A 16,292-nucleotide genomic window follows, 5' to 3' on the forward strand; every position below is an offset into this window, starting at 1 on the left:
TAGAATAGTGTACCCTCTTTGAAAACATCCATCAGTTGCTCAAACGGTTAACCTATGATTGAGCAGCTTGCTGCTTGGCGTGCATCTTATTCCATTTGAGGCTTCTGGTAACTGGAGTGGCAGACAGTGTGGTACCCGTGTCCTGGTGAGCGCTTCTGGCAGTGTCACAACATGGCAGAGGAGTGGAGACAGAGCTGGGCTTTTAGGGAAGGGGCCAAGCACATGGGGTGACTTTGTCGTGTAATAACCTGCTCTCATATCCCCCTGAGCTATGTGCATTAATTGGCTCCCTAGGCAGCATCCTGTGGTCTAGTCATCTCCCGCTAGGCTCCGCCACTTAAAGTTTTCCCTACCTCAACACTATTATAATGGGAAGGAACCTTCCAGTATGTGAAATCTGGTGAAAAACCTCATACAAACTGTGGCAGTATGTATATTCAAGATAAATGAAAACACAAAACCACACAGAAACTTACACATGAACTTTACAGCAGCCTTATTCTTAGTAGTCTTAATGTAGAAGCAATCACAAATGTCTGCCAGAGGGGAATGGGAGAGGGATACAAGGTAGCTGAATAGTAAGAGGCTTCTCTGAAGCTCAGCCACAGAAAGATACCAGAAAACCAAGGAGGGACCGTGATTTCGGGGGACTCATTGAGAGAGATTTTCAGAGCAGGACAGAGACTCCATGCAGCAAGAAGGAGAGAGGATAGGTACGTAGCCACTGATGACTCCTGCCTATTTGCGCAGCTGGCACTGCCTGGGAAGCACCATTTTCCAGGGCAGGGAAGACGTCATTGCTGTGGCCTCTGTCAGTGTCAGCGTTGGCTGAGGGAGAATCCCATAGTCCCTGATGGCTTTGAGTCTGGTCCTTGCAGGGCGCTCCATGAGAGGAAGCCACATCGCTTTGCTCCCTTTACCCCGACAAAGTATCACATTCAATTTGGTGAGGTGGAGCTTCCGCAGAATCTATTCTGACTCTCAGGTTGCACCGGCAAAGGGGAAGCTGTCAGCGAGCAGGCACCTTGCAATCTATGACAGGTCAAAGAGCTGAGAGAGACAGGAGTTCCTGTACAGCCTTCTAGCCTAACTGCAGGAACTCGCAACTCCTAGTGCTCTGGAACACAGCTCCTGGAGGGCTTGGGGAGGGTGCCTGTGGAGTAGATCTGTACCCTGTGTAATATGTGTGCAGCGATCATAAGCCCACTGGCACAGAGAATGGCTGAGCATATGAACACTGTAAAACTCCTGTATAACCTCTTTCTACTGACTGTAATGAGGTGTGATTCACCATGCCCAGTGTATGTTTTTGGTTGTGTGTTCTACTCTTGCCCTAGAACTCTCCAGCCTTCCCAGCACTCACCCTTGGAACTCCAGCGTAAGCCTCGGGCATTCCTCTGAGCCACTTGGGCCCATTTTTCAGAATAAAAGTTTTAATAATAATAAAAAAAAAAACCCGCATCACGCAGAGGAAGTAGTAACAACTGAGCCTCAAGGTGCATAGGAATCAACTTAGGGACAAAGAACCATGAACAAGAAAGGCACTATGACTTTGAAAATGGGACACAATAATACCTTAACATTGAACCATGAAGAAAGGGAAATTCATGAAATGCCTGAAATTTAACTCAAAATAATTACTTTATGGTTACTCAAAAATGTAGAGGAAGAGTTAGAAGAAATAAGGAGATCTGTACATGACATGATCAAGAAATTCTACAGAGATTGAGTTGTCAAAGAACCCAAGCAGAAATATTAGAAGTGAAGTATTCAATAAGTCAAGTAAAAAAAATGCAGTCAGAAGTTTTAAAAATACAGTTGGTACAGCAGAAAAGGAATACCTGATGGATAAGACAGGTCTTTAGAAATATGTCAATAAAACAAACACCCCACCCCCAGAAAAAAAGGAAGAAGAAAACAGATAGAGAAATTGTGCACAGTGTTCAACACCTATGGCAGTCCATCATACAGCCTGGAAGCGTTTTTACTGAGATGCAAAGCCAGACAAGGATTCTCACACCGTTTTTATTCAGCATAGTTCTGGAAGTTTTAGTCAGAGTCATTGGGGAGACAAAAGACATTAAAATGTTATTAATTGGAAAAGTAGTAGTCAAATTATCCCTGTATGATCGCTAAACAAGATCCTTTATATAGGAGAACCAAACAGCTCCACTAAGAGACTGTTGGAACACATAAGAGAATTTGGTAAAGTTACAAGATACAAAATCAGCACACAAAAATCAATAACATTCTTATACACCAACAAGGTTCTGGCTGAGGAACAACTTGTAAAATCTGTATCATTCACAATAGCTATAAAATATGTTTTACCTGGGGATAAATTTAACCAAAAATGTGATGTGAAAGATCTCTACAAGGAGAAGCACAAATCATTGGTGAAAGAAACAGAAGACATAAACAGTGGAAGATTCTTCAATGTTTATTGATTGGAAGAATTTAATATCACCCACATGTCCGTTGTATCCAAAACAATTTCCAGATTCAATGCAATCTGGAAAAAAGTACTAAGGACATCCTTCATAGATCTAGAGGAAAATTCCTAAAATTCCCGTAAAAGTATAAAAGACCTTGAATAGTCAAGCAATCGTAAACATTAAAAACAAAACAGGAGACACCATAATACCAGATTTAAAGACATACAACAGAGCTGTTATTATCAAAACAATATTATACCGGCACAAAATAGACATGTAGAGCAATGGAGCAGTATAGAAACTCCAGAGATTAATCCATCCACACATGTACAGCCAAGTACTCACGGTAAATGAGCTAACATCACTCCCTGAAGAAAGAGCCATTTCTTCACCAAATGGTGTTGGGAAAATTGGATTTTCCCATGCAGTTGAAACAAGACTCCTACCGTACATCTTATCTAAAATCAACTCTTATTGGGTCAAAGATCTAAGACTAATCCCTGAAGCCATGAAATTACTAGAGGAAAAAGAAGCAGCAACATTGTAGGACATTCGTTCCAGGCAAACTTCTTTGATCAGCCCCGAGAAGCACAGGCAACAAAATCAAAAATAGACAAATGGAGTTACATCAAGCCGGAAAGATTCTGCAAGCAAAGGAAACAAAGCAAGAAGACAATTCATGAAATGAGAGCAAATATTTTCACTCTATGCATTCACCAAAGATTTAACATCCAGAATAAGTAAGGAGCTCAAAAGACTCACCAAATAGTCTTATAAAGAAGTGGGTGAAGAATATGAACAGGCATTTCACAGCATGAAATGCAAATGGCCAAGAAACACATGAAAAAAATGCTCAGAATCACTTGCCATCTGGGAAATGATAAATGAAACTCACAATTAAGTATCACTTCACCCACATTTGAATGGCTATTATTAAAAAAATAATTAGGGCTCGGCAGCGTGGCCTAGTGGCTAAGGTCCTCGCCTTGATCCCATGTGGCCGCAGCTAGTCCCGGCAGCTCCACTTCCTCTCTGTCTCTCCTCCTCTCAGTATATCTGACTTTGTAATAAAAATAAAATAAATCTTTAAAAAAAAATAAAAAGAAAAAAATAATTAACAGACTAGCATGATGGCATAGCAAGCTAAGCCTCTGCCAGCCATAATGGCATCCCACATGGACACCAGTTTGGGTCCTGGCTGCTCCACTTCTGATCCAGCTCCGTGCTAACAGCCTAGTATATCAGTGGAAGATGGAGCAGGTGCCTGAGCCACTGCACCCACATGTGAGACTTGGAAGACGTTTCTGACTGCTGGGTTTTGACCAGCTCAGCTGTAGAGCGTGAACCAGTAGATGGCAGGTGTCTGTGTCTTTCCTTTCCCTGTAGCTCATTCTAGCAAATAAAACCATCTTTTAAAAACTTACCAAACACTGGTGAGGATGTAGAAAAAAAGTGCCCTAATATACCATTGGTAGGAATGTACAATCATTATTTAAAGACAATATGGAGATTCATCAGAAACCTAAACATGGAGCTTCCCAATTCCCAGGCATCCTAATCCTAGAAATATATCCAAAGGGGGCCCGGCGGCGTGGCCTAGCAGCTAAAGTCCTCGCCTTGAAAGCCCCGGGATCCCATATGGGCGCCGGTTCTAATCCCGGCAGCTCCACTTCCCATCCAGCTCCCTGGTTGTGGCCTGGGAAAGCAGTCGAGGACGGCCCAAAGCCTTGGGACCCTGCACCTGCGTGGGAGACCCGGAAGAGGTTCCAGGTTCCTGGCTTCGGATTGGCGTGCATCGGCCCTTTGCGGCTCACTTGGGGAGTGAATCATCGGACGGAAGATCTTCCTCTCTGTCTCTCCTCCTCTGTGTATATCTGGCTGTAATAAAATGAATAAATCTTAAAAAAAAAAGAAGAAGAAAAGAAATATATCCAAAGGAAATGAAATTGATATGCGAAGTATTCACCTGCGTTTCCATCTCCATAGCATCTTAGTCACAACAGCCATGATACGGAATCAACCTAGATGTCCATCAACTCATGACTGGATGAAGAAAATGTGTTATATACACATGATGGAATATTACTCAACCTTAAAAAATGAAATGCTGACACTTGCAACAAAATGATATAACTGGAAATAATTATGCTAAGTGAAATAAACCAGATCCACAATGACAAATATGTTTTTCTTTATTTCTGGTATTTAATGTGTAGAGGCAGGATAAAAACTGTGGATATCAGATCATTTGATATAAAGTTGTATATATTGCTGCACTGAATGATGCCATGTGAATAACAGTGTGTTCTTATTCACATTTTAGAAAAGCACATGGAAATGGAGGTGTAGTGAAAATCCTGGGGTCCTGGTAATGCTTGCTTTCTTTCTTTTTAAAAATTTGTTCTATTTTTGTTTATTTTTACTGGATTTGTTTATTTTTATTTGTTTATTTTTACTGGAAAGGCAGATACACAGAGAAAAGGAAAGATCTTCTGTCTGCTGGTTCACTCTCCAAGTGGCAGCAGTGGCCATAGCAGAGCCCATCTGAAGTCAGGAACCAGGAGCTTCTTCTGGGTCTCCCATATGGGCGCAAGATCCCAAGGCTTTGGGCCACCCCCTACTGCTTTCCCAGGCCACAGGCATGGAGCTGGATGGGAAGTAGAGCAGCCAGGACATGGGATCCTGGCAAATGCAAGGTGAGAATATAACCATGAGGCTATCATGCTGGACCCCTGCTTTGTTCTTAATTTTGTTGTTAGTTGAGTTTTACGAGATGAAGATGAGCTCACAAGTCTGTATACTTATATGTCTTGGTATATAGATTGTGTTTTAATAAAATATTTAAAAACAATAAACATTAAACATTAAATTTGCTAGCAGTCATTGTCATTAACACACAGAGTATGCCTTTTTGGAGTTGGCAAAAAAGGGTGAATGGATAATTTAGTGTGGTCTACATACCATGGAATATGACTTGATATTACAAAGAAATGAAGTGTCCTGCATGCTGTAGTATGCATGAATCTTGAAAACATTCTAAGCGAATTGAATCAGACACAAAAGGTCACATATTGTATAATTCAATTTATATGCAGTGTCAGAATAGGCAAATATTTAGAGACTGACAATAAGTTATTGCTTGCTAGGGCTGGGAAATAGGGGGTCGGGATTGAAGGACTGCTGAAAAGGGTACAGGGCTTGTTTTCAGGTTGTGTTCTAAGATCGATGTAGTGATGGATGGCAACTTTGTGAATATATTAAGAGCCCTGTATTATACTATTAAGCAGGTGAATTTTATAGTATGTGAATTTAATCTCAGTAAAATTGTTCAGCCACTCACAGTGACCCTTGAGATGGATCAAGTAGGTTACTGAGGAGAGTAAATGATAAGGAGGTACTGTAACAAACCAACCTACCTCACCATCAATGGACCCAGCTCTGTCTAAATCTCCATATTCCTACTGGTATTGCCCTCATCCGCATCGCTGGTATTTGTCATCTCCCAGGGGGACCACTGCAGCAGCCTCCTGTTTCCCCCTCTTGTCACCTGTGCTGGAGAGTCTGCTAGCAACCAAGGATGCTTTCTCCTCTGAATGGGCTGAGAGTACAGGTACCCAATTCTTCAGAATTCCTGCTGGAAGGACTCTAGGTTTGGGTTTTGTGCCTGGCAGGAGGGAAGTGGAACCGCACATGTTCCTTTGGCTCAGTGGCTAAGAGCTCTTTTGGGACACCCACATTAGTTATCAGAGAGGCTGCTTTCTTGTCCTGGTTAGCTTCTGATCTTAGCTCCCGATAACGCTTACCCTGGGGGGCAGTAGATGATGACTCAGGTATATGCACTCCTGCCTTGCTCATAGCAGACTTAGAGTTCAGGGCTTGTGGATTCAACTTGGCCCAGCCCTGGGAGTTTCTCTCTCTCAAATAAAAAGAAACTAAATGGAAACATTAAAAATTAAATCATGATGTATTCAACTACCAAGGTGATCTTGTTTTATATTTTCTTCTTGTTAAGTGTCTGTTGCCTTCATAGAGTGTCAGCTCCATGCAAAGCAGGGCTGTTGATTGGTTGAGGCTCATCCAGCCCTCGGCACAGTCCCTGGAGCACATAGAAGCTTCACAGGCTGTTGCTGGGTGTGCAAAGATGAGGAGGTCAGAAGGGGGGTGCAGCTTTGGGCACTCAGCACCATTCTTGATTGGAATTCCATAAGGGAGATGTACTGGTGGTGGTGCTCAGGTTCACAGAGGCTATCTGTGCATGGTTTTCTGGCAACATGTCTACATCCAGGCGTGTTCATTGGCTCTGGTACTTTGTTAGGGCAAGGGCTTTGTCTTTGTCACCCTCTGCCATTTGTCACTGTGCATGTGCCCACGACAGAGAGAGCCCACATACCAAAGTGGTGGAGATTACTTTAAACCCACCCTTTGGCCTTTATTGGATTTAGATCAAAAACTGAAAAACACAGATTGTTCCTCCATCTCTTGGAAGCAGCCAGAATGATGCAGCTTCCTTCTTTCTTTCAGAGGAGGAGGGGCCATGTTTGATTGTCAGATTTATGGCTTCCAGATCCCTCCCTGTATTAGGAAAGCGTGACTGGAAACAGCAGCTTAACTGCAGAGACAGAGGAGTTGGTATTGGTAGGAATGGGGAAAACAAGGGGGCGGGTTTTAACTAGAAATGAGGGAAAGAATGATACCCAAGAATGCTCCCCCCAAGATTTATAACATAGTCACCCAATAAACTTTGTTTATTGACCAAAGCTGATTTATTTGGCATAAAGCCTATTAAAAAATGGCAGCATAATAGAATTGGAAAATTTTGGGTAAAGTGGACCTACAGAGTAGTTGTCTTAGCTAGTCCTTCTGCATACTGTTTTTCAATGTGAGGCAGAACTGGTTATTTTGAAAGTGGCAAGAATGTGGTTGTGCTGCTAACTTGGATCTGAGGGTGCTGTCAGGACATCTTTACTTCTAAAAAAATCTAATGGTACCTGCTTCTGATCAGCTCTTCTTTGGAAAGAATATTTTTGCCGCCTTCTAACTATACATCCGACTGTGCATTTATCAAACTGTTTATGAAGGGCCCTTTCTTCTTTTAATAAATGTGATGTCTCCGTTCCAAAGCATTCCTTCTATAATTAATAACAATAAAATCTCATTACCTGTGGAGAGCTGAGACATTGAAAAAGACCCAGAGAATATGCAAGACAGTAGCAGCAGGCTGGCCACAGCAACCTCATCTCCATTCCTCCAGACTGCACCTGCTACCCAGAAACCCTGCCTGACTTTGGGGGCTGCTTTCTCCTTAGGGCTCCTCAGGTTTGATTTGAATAGGAGACAAATTTGGATTGTAACAAGGTGAAAACTCTAGGAGGGAAAGGAAGCATTTTATTCAGGTTTCTTATCTGATTTCTTCATTGGTGCTGGCAGATTTGTTTTCATTATTTGTCCAGTAGGTTAACTGAAATCAGTTCCTTTGGTGTTGTTTCTAGATGTTGATTTAGAAAGACCATAGTGCCCAGTTTAGGTTCTGGTAAATAGTGAATGGTCAGTTAATCAATGCAGAGAATACAGGATGAATTTTTCATCCTTGCCTGGAGGAGAAATTCTTGTGTGTCCACTCTGATGTTTAGTGGATGCTTTATTGTGACCAGTGGTGCCAGTGCAGCAGTCATTTGAATATGGCCAACGAGAGCAATTTCCTGTGGCATCTCAACCTTTGCTGCTTGAACATCAGCATGCACCATACATTATTCATTGATGTGAAGGAAGGTTGTGATAATTGATTTATGTGAATGTAGACAAAGTGTCTCTGGAAAAATACAGAAGTAATGGGTAACAGTAGGTGCTACTCGAGAAATAAATTGGGAAACCGGTGATAGAGATTGGATGTAGACTACATTTCATTATATAGGAATCTTGTATTGGGTTTGTTTTCCATGTTACTCTGGTATATATTCAAAAATAATAACAATATACAATAGAAAGTCAAGATCCTGATGAAAATGTCTGTGCATGGTACAGTAGTTTGATACAGTTTGAATGTGTTCCCCAAAGATTATTGTGCTAGAAATACAACAGTAGGGGGTGGGTGGGAGGTAGGGCTTGGTGGAAGCTAGTTAGGTCACAGAGATCCCGTCCTCATGAACAGGTTAATACTGGCCTTGTGCGATAGGTCAGATGTGGTAAGAATGACAAGATTTACTCATTCCCTGGCTGTCCTCATGCCTACTCCATGGCCCTGTCTTAAACTCTGGATCATTTCTATAGCCATCTCCATCTGAGATTCTGCCATGCTGGGCACTGTGGCTTTAATGTTCAGGCTTCCTCCTCTTGGTAGAACTACCAAACCATTGTCTTTTCCTGTACTGGGGATTAAAACTTGGAATTAGTTGGTTCTCCTGGAATCATTGTCTCTTCCTTGGTCTTCAGACTGGAGTCACACCATTAGCTTTTCTGTTTCTCAGCTGTTAGACTAGCACTGGAACTAACCAGGCACCATTGATTCTCCTGGGTCTACATATTGTTGTCTTCAGTTCTTGGGACTTGGTCACTCTTGGTATTTATGCAGCCAATTCTTTATACCAACTCTCTCTCTCCATGTATTTTATATATATATATATATATATATTTTAATATATATATATATAATCTTATAAGAAGTCACGCATTATAAGTAATACATATACTTATAATACGTGACTTCTTATAAGATTAGACCTTGAAGGAGACAGACTTACTTGGAGTTGTCTCCAAGAAAATGAGAAACAAATTTAACCTTAAATAGTAAAAACTATTGACTTTTCTTCCAAAAATATAGATTATACAGAAGCAAGACCTGTGTAATCTTCAGGCAAGAATGGGCAATGTTTCCTTCATTCTGTTTTTAAAATTCCATAGGAATAGGAAAAATAACACTGGCTGTTTAATGCCTACCCAGTAACTTGAATGGTTGAACTTTCATACTTTTCATAGCTTCTTGGGAAGGGATTCATATTGAACTTTCATTGATGAGGGAAGTGAGGATGTAGAGGAGCCAGGAGATGTCCCTCAGCTAGGCACTTCAGTTAGTAGCTGGACTTCTCCAGATGGTGATTTATGTTTCTCTCATTTCACAGACATGGACCAGCATGAGACCATAAGATAGTCTGGATGACACTTCTGATTTGTCGCTTCCTAACTGTATCATTCCGAAAAAAAAATTTGTATGACCTCACCCATCTCCTTCCTGTTGCCTCTATACCATTCACCATGCCAGCTTTATTTCTGTATTTCCACCTGTTGTCATCCCATGCTGGTTAGTCACTCTCTGATCCTCTGCTTGAGACGCTGTTCTCCTTCTTAACCTCATGGATGATTTCTCATTCCTGAGCTAAAACACACCAGTGTGTCCCCAGAGCAGCCCAGTTGAAGCTCCAAGCTGAGATTCCAACCTTTCTCTCTCTCTCTCTTTTTAAGATTTACTTATTGAGTGATTGATTGGGAAGGCAGATTTACAGAGAGGAGAAACAGAGAGAGGAATACCATATTCCATCCACTGGTTTGCATCCTGAATGGTTACAGCAGTCAGAACTGAGCTGATCTGAATCTGGGAGCTGCATTCAGACCTCCCATGTGGCTGCAGGTGCCTGAAGTTTTGGGCCACTTTGCACTGCTTTCCCAGGCTACAAGCAGGGAGCTGGATGGGAAGTGGAACAGCTAGGATGTGAACTGGTGCCCCTATCAGATGCCAGCTCTTGAAGATAGAGGATTAACCAACTGAGCCATCATGTTGGCCCTCTCAAATCTCTCTTTTAGTGAATCACTACTTTCCCTTTGTAGTATTTCTCAGTACCCCCAATCATGACATTTGTTTCTTTAAATGTTTATTTTTAATTATTTTACCTACTAGAATGTCATTCCTTGTGGTGAGGGACCATATCTTTGCTTTCCAGCATATTTTTCTTATACAGAACAGTGGATATGCATGGATTTAAAATTTATTTTTTCACCCTAATAAATTTATTTTGCCATTTTATTTTCATAAACTTTGAGGTACCTCACAGATACTCAGTAACCATCAATAAACTTCTGATTTCCTGACCCTTAATTTAAATTCATGTATGCCAGCATGTTGTTAGGAGATGAGGGAATGTATACATCTAGCTCAGAGTTTACTACTGAATAAGCAGCAGCTAATTTGGTGGTCATTGGTTGGTTTTGTTTCTCCATCCAAGGATTGAAAAGAATGTTTTACCAAATGCGGTCTTAGCAGCAAAGTCATCCCCAGGGCATTGCCTTGCCTGTCTTCAGGGCTTGGGGAAAGTAAATCACATTTTCTATTTAAGGGTGATGTAACATTGCCACAAAAGAAACTTTATCTGTTTAGACCTATTCATCATTTCTCTCTCTCTCCCTCTTTTTTCCTCCATCCCTGGGAAAGTGCTCACATTTACCATGTGTGTTACAGTCTCTACTGTATTTCTCTTTGTCGTGATGATGGATCTTTGCCTAACAAATCAGTTTGGAAAGTGGTGTTGTTGCTGTCCCACTCTGATGGAAGGTGTGTCTACTCTGTAAATCATTGCGGGGACCCGCAGGCCTAGCTCTGCGTGGGTGCAGCTTCAGCGGGCTCCACTTATACAAAGCTGGCACTGTTGAAGTGGCCCCTTTGTCAGAGAGGTCCTGGCATTTTCATCTACCCTGATAGGCCGGAATGGCTTTAGGCTTTAATGGCTGACTGCTTTGCAGCCTGGAATGCTTGAAAGTCAGAGCTTAGCACAGCACCCACAGGTCAGGAATCCAGGGTTTCCTGGGGTCTGAGTTTGGCCTCATTGTGACTAATTACAATCATAAAAGAATTGAAAAAGTGTTTTTGAATCTTTTTTTTGTGTGTGTGGTTAAAATAGTTACACTTTGTTAGGGATCCCTCCCACAAGTATGCCATAATGAGGTCAGGGTCATTTCTATGATCTCTAGTTGCACCATAGACAGAACCCAGCAACCTCTCATAATAATGATGATGATGAGCCTCAACAGTTAGGAAACCTTCCAGGTGCCCTGCATCATTAATCACTTCACAGACGGACGTGTTTAGTCTTGTAGGAATAATGGTCTAAGGAAATAGGTCAAAAACCTATTTGGTGGAAAGCACATGGATGGTGGAGACAGAACCCAGACTTTAAACTTCAGAAAGGACACAAGATGGACTTCATCTGTGACCTACAGTAGGTTCAACCTTTTCCTCTAAGACATCCCTCCCACCAGCCCAGCCACTTAATACATCTCTTACGTAAGCGTTCCTAACTGAAAACCGAATCACTCTCTGAACAATTTAGTAGTATGTTCAAATTTGTACAGGAACACTAACTGGCAGAGCTGGGGTTTAAATCAGGTTTATTTGACTCCAAAATCTAGTTATGGATAGAAATGGTCTGAACAGGGCCCAGATTGTCTGTGTAAAATAAAATGAGAAATTCACCTACTAGAAGCCTTTTTCTTCCGAGCCTTGCAGTTTTCTATGTCTACCCCCTCAAGGACAGGAATAGAGCTAGACAGCACTTGCCAAAGCCCCATGGGGCTGAAAAGATTGGACTATTCAAAGCTTTCACTTTATCCTGACTTCAGCTTCTACACTTGTCATCTTTATAGTCTATTGAATTAATAAAAGAAGTGAATACTCGTTGACACTGGCATAACAATACACTGTGTATTATATACATTGCTCTGCGCAGCCCCACTTGAGTGCTACACAGGCACTTTGAACCATCCAAACCTGTAATCGTAACCCAACATCCATTCAAATTAAAGCATTGTAACTCCTTTTAGGAGTAGGGAAAGAAAAACTTGCTTCTTTTTAGTAGTTGATTTACTGTTACATGACAATATTGGGTATATTAAATTTTAATATTGGTGCTGTCTTTTTCACCATAAGTCTTGTGGTGAGGAGCTCAGAAATTATTCCGTTTTAAAAGGATCATTTATTGCACTGTATACAGGCAGGTGTATAATTTCTTCCTCTAAGAAATCCATGACATCTTTTCCTTGTGAGGCGTGAGAACTTGGGATTGGCTCCTGGGTCATTTGGATGCAAAGGAACGTTGATTTACTGTTGCCGCTGACATAAATAAGGTTTTGTTTGTTTCTGCCTCATTTTCCAACACCCGCTATCAATAGTGATTCACGATTTACTAGGCAGAGAATTCAGCCTTTTACTGTAAATGTCATGGAAAGAAAGGGAAGCCAGCATTGAATCTCAGCCTAATGTTTAAATGAGTCTCTCTTGGAAAGTCCTAATCCAGATAGGGTATATAGGGCTCTAAAACAGCTGTCCTTTTGCTTCTTGGAACCACACAGCTGTTTGGGGATCATGGCAACTTTCTGAGCCTTAGGATGAGAAAATCCTCAGGACAGTGTTTTCTTTTACCCAAGGCAAGCCATCTCTTCTGCTTCATTCTCACTGCCTTTATTTGTTGCTTATGCAATGTCCATTTTATTTTTTTCCTCTGGTTGGAAAAGAGCTAGTTTTATTTGGAGCAACAGCACACGTGTCTGGGTGTTATGTTTCCTAGATCCCATTGCAACCAGTGCCTCCATCTTCAGTAGATGGATACAGAAGTTGTTGAGTATATCTTCTGGAAAATAGAATTGTGAGGCAGAGCATTGACCTGGACCCATTTTTTTTCACCTCTCTCTTACAACTTCTACTTCCTGGTGGATTGTGGACAGAAGGCTGGCTCTTTGACTGACAGTGTTTAGGTAAGGAAGGGTGCGTGAACAGAATGACAGAATTATAGTATCTGATGAATTAATGGAACCACTTTTCCAGTCAAATACCACCAACCTCAGAGCATCTGTTAAATGAGCGAACACGTTTCTAAATTTTCATACATGCATAATCATGTCCTATTACTAGAATCTTGGGAAAGCCAGTTGGCATGTTGTAAGTTAGGACACTCGGGTAGCCTTGTGGGGAATTCTACATGGTGAGGAACTGAGGTTGTTTGCCAAGAGCTGGTACTGGCTTGGTATCTTGGATGTGGACCTTGAACAATCCTCAGATGACTGAAATTGACTGACAGCTTGACTGTGACCTCCTGAGGGACCTCAAGTGAGAGAAGTTGCTCATGAATTATAGATCCTTAGAAATTATATGAGAGAATAAATTTTGTTGTTAAGTTTCTGTAGCAATATATGAATAATATAGACTTTATTATTAACTGTGTTCTCTTTATAGGGACATTCTAAAAAAGATTTATTTATTTTTATTAGAAAGGCAGATTTGTAGAGAGAAGGAGAGACTGACAGAAATTTCTTTCATCTGTTGGCTCGCTCTCCAAGTGGCTGCAACTGCTGGAGCTGAGCTGATCCAAAGCCAGGAGGTTCTTCTGGGCCTTCCATATGGGTGCAGGGTCCCAAGGCTTTGGGCCATTCTCTATTGCTTTTCCAAGCCTCATGCAGGGAGCTGGATGGGAAGTAGAGTGGGCAGGGACACAAATCAGTGCCCATGGGGTATCCCAGGAGATGCAATGTGAGGATTTAGCCACTAAGCCATTGTGCCAGGACTGAATATTTATTTCTTTGAGAAGCAGTGAGGGGGTGAGAGAAGGAAAGTGTGTGTGTGTGTGTGTGCGTGTGTGTGAGAGAGAGAGGTACCTCTGCCACCCCAGTGCCTGCAGAAGCTAGGCCTAGGTTAGGCACAAATCAATGCAGGTTTTCCACATGTACGCATCACCTGCCACCTTTCCTAGGGCATGTAAACACTAAACTTTAATCAGGAGGAGAGCTGGAACTTGAACCTAGGAACTCTGAGACAGGATGTAGAGGTTCTAAGAGGCATCTTAAATACGAGGCCCAATGTTAACCCCTAGACACATATTTTTACGTTTATGTTTAAGAACTGATGTGTCAGGTGACTAATGTAAAACCGTATATAGAAATCTTGTAAGTAAAAATATTCACCAACAAATTTGAAGCTCTCCGTTTTTGAAGCCATCTTTGGTAGAGGTGGTTATTAATTGCATAGCTTTTAACCACTCTTGTAAGTGTAGCGGCTAGTTTTTGGTGAATTACACGTGCCACGAAGCTGGCACTTTCTTAGAGCACAAGCCTCTGCTTTCAATTCTTCCTCCCTTGCTGCTGTGGCTGCCCACCCGACTCTGCAAGGCGGGTACCTCACTGACACCAGATTATTCAGGACTACAGATGCCCAGGGTACTCCCTCTTTTTCCTAATCCCATTCGGTTTTTCTTAGGCACAACAGTTCTTTGGAGAGGAACATGCCTTCTAACCTAATTTGTAGGCATAAAATTATTTTCCTAAATTACAGTGAGGTCCATATGGTTTGTCACCTGAGTTCTCACAAGGTTCCTAGCAATGATTATTGCTCCAGGTCCCCCAGGCATTCTCCTTATTTTTCATAAAAATTATGTAACTTAAAAAAACTATTGATTAATTATTTGAAAGGCTGAGTTACAGAGAAAAATAGGCAGAGAAAGAGCAAAGGTGAGAACAAGAGCGAGTAAATGAGAGATCTGCTATGTACTGATTTAGTCCTCAAAATGGTCGCAACAGCCAGGACAGGGCCAGGCTGAAGCCAGGAGCCAGAGGCTTCCTTGCCATCTCCCACATGGGTGCAGGGCCCAGGTACTTGGGCCTTTGTTTTGTTTTGTTTTTGTTTTTGTTTTTGTTTGCTTATTTCCTTGGCCATTAGCAGGATGCTAGATTCAAAGTGGAACATCTACAATTGGAATATGTACAGCTACAAAGTGGAAACCCTACAATGTCAGAATAAACTTAAATAGCAGAATGATGGGCTTATGACTGTTTCTGAATGATTGTGCTATTGTAATAATATAAGGGAAATCACTGTGGGGGAGGGGAATTCCCTGAGCTGCATCATAAGTATGGAATTGTATCAAATAATTGCTTAATTAAAATAAGACAGTGCAGCAGCTGAGACCTGTCTGGTGCCCATATTGTGATGTTGGCACTGCAAGTGGTGGCTTTACTCACTATGCCATGGTGCTGCCCCCCCATTGTTTAACTTCAAGATACCTGGCTCAGCTTTATAGTGGGAAGCACCTTCATCACAGATCATAAAATCAACCTTGTCCCACTGGCTTCTGACCTACTGTCATTATCACTTTCTGCATTAAGAAACCTGTGCCTTGTAAAAGGTGGCCAGCACAGCTGTAGAACACGAGGCATACCTCTGGTTCATTGGACCAGAGCACCCTGTTGTTGGGGAGTGAGCTTCAAGATCTGAGCTTTATTGGTACTTTGATTGTGACGAGCCACCTGTTGTTTACTGCACAACATGCTGCCTGTTTGCAGTGTATGTCGTGTTCTGCACTGAAACAGGAAAGCAGAGCTAATTGCTGGTGAAGGGAGCTGTGAGTCCTTCCTGGGAGGGCCTCACGCCTGTCAGAACACCAGGGGTGAAGACTGTCAAATCCACAGGACGCTTTTTTATTGCTTATTTCAAACCTATCTGTTTACACCAATTCCAAATACAGACCCTGAGTAAATATCAGAGCCTTTGGCAGAGTATTGGCACTGTCCAGTTGAATTTACTCAAAATCCCCTGACCAATTCATCTGACTACCCAATCACAGCTGTTATGATCACTCTGGGGTAGGGAAATTTTTCTGCCAAGAGCCGTTTTGGTGTTTATAACTTAATTCATGGGCCATGCAAAATTATCAACTTAAAAATTAGCCCACTGTGGGTATCACTGTGGCGTAATGGGTTAAGCTGCTTCCTGCAATACTAGCATCCTGTATGGGGGCAGGTTCAAGTGGCTGCTCCACTTTTGCTCCAACGTCCTGCTAATGGGCCTGGGAAAAAACTCTTTGGCCCGTGCATCCACGTGACAGTCCC

Source organism: Ochotona princeps, chromosome 26, assembly GCF_030435755.1.
Source record: "Ochotona princeps isolate mOchPri1 chromosome 26, mOchPri1.hap1, whole genome shotgun sequence".
NCBI classification, from domain to species: domain Eukaryota; kingdom Metazoa; phylum Chordata; class Mammalia; order Lagomorpha; family Ochotonidae; genus Ochotona; species Ochotona princeps.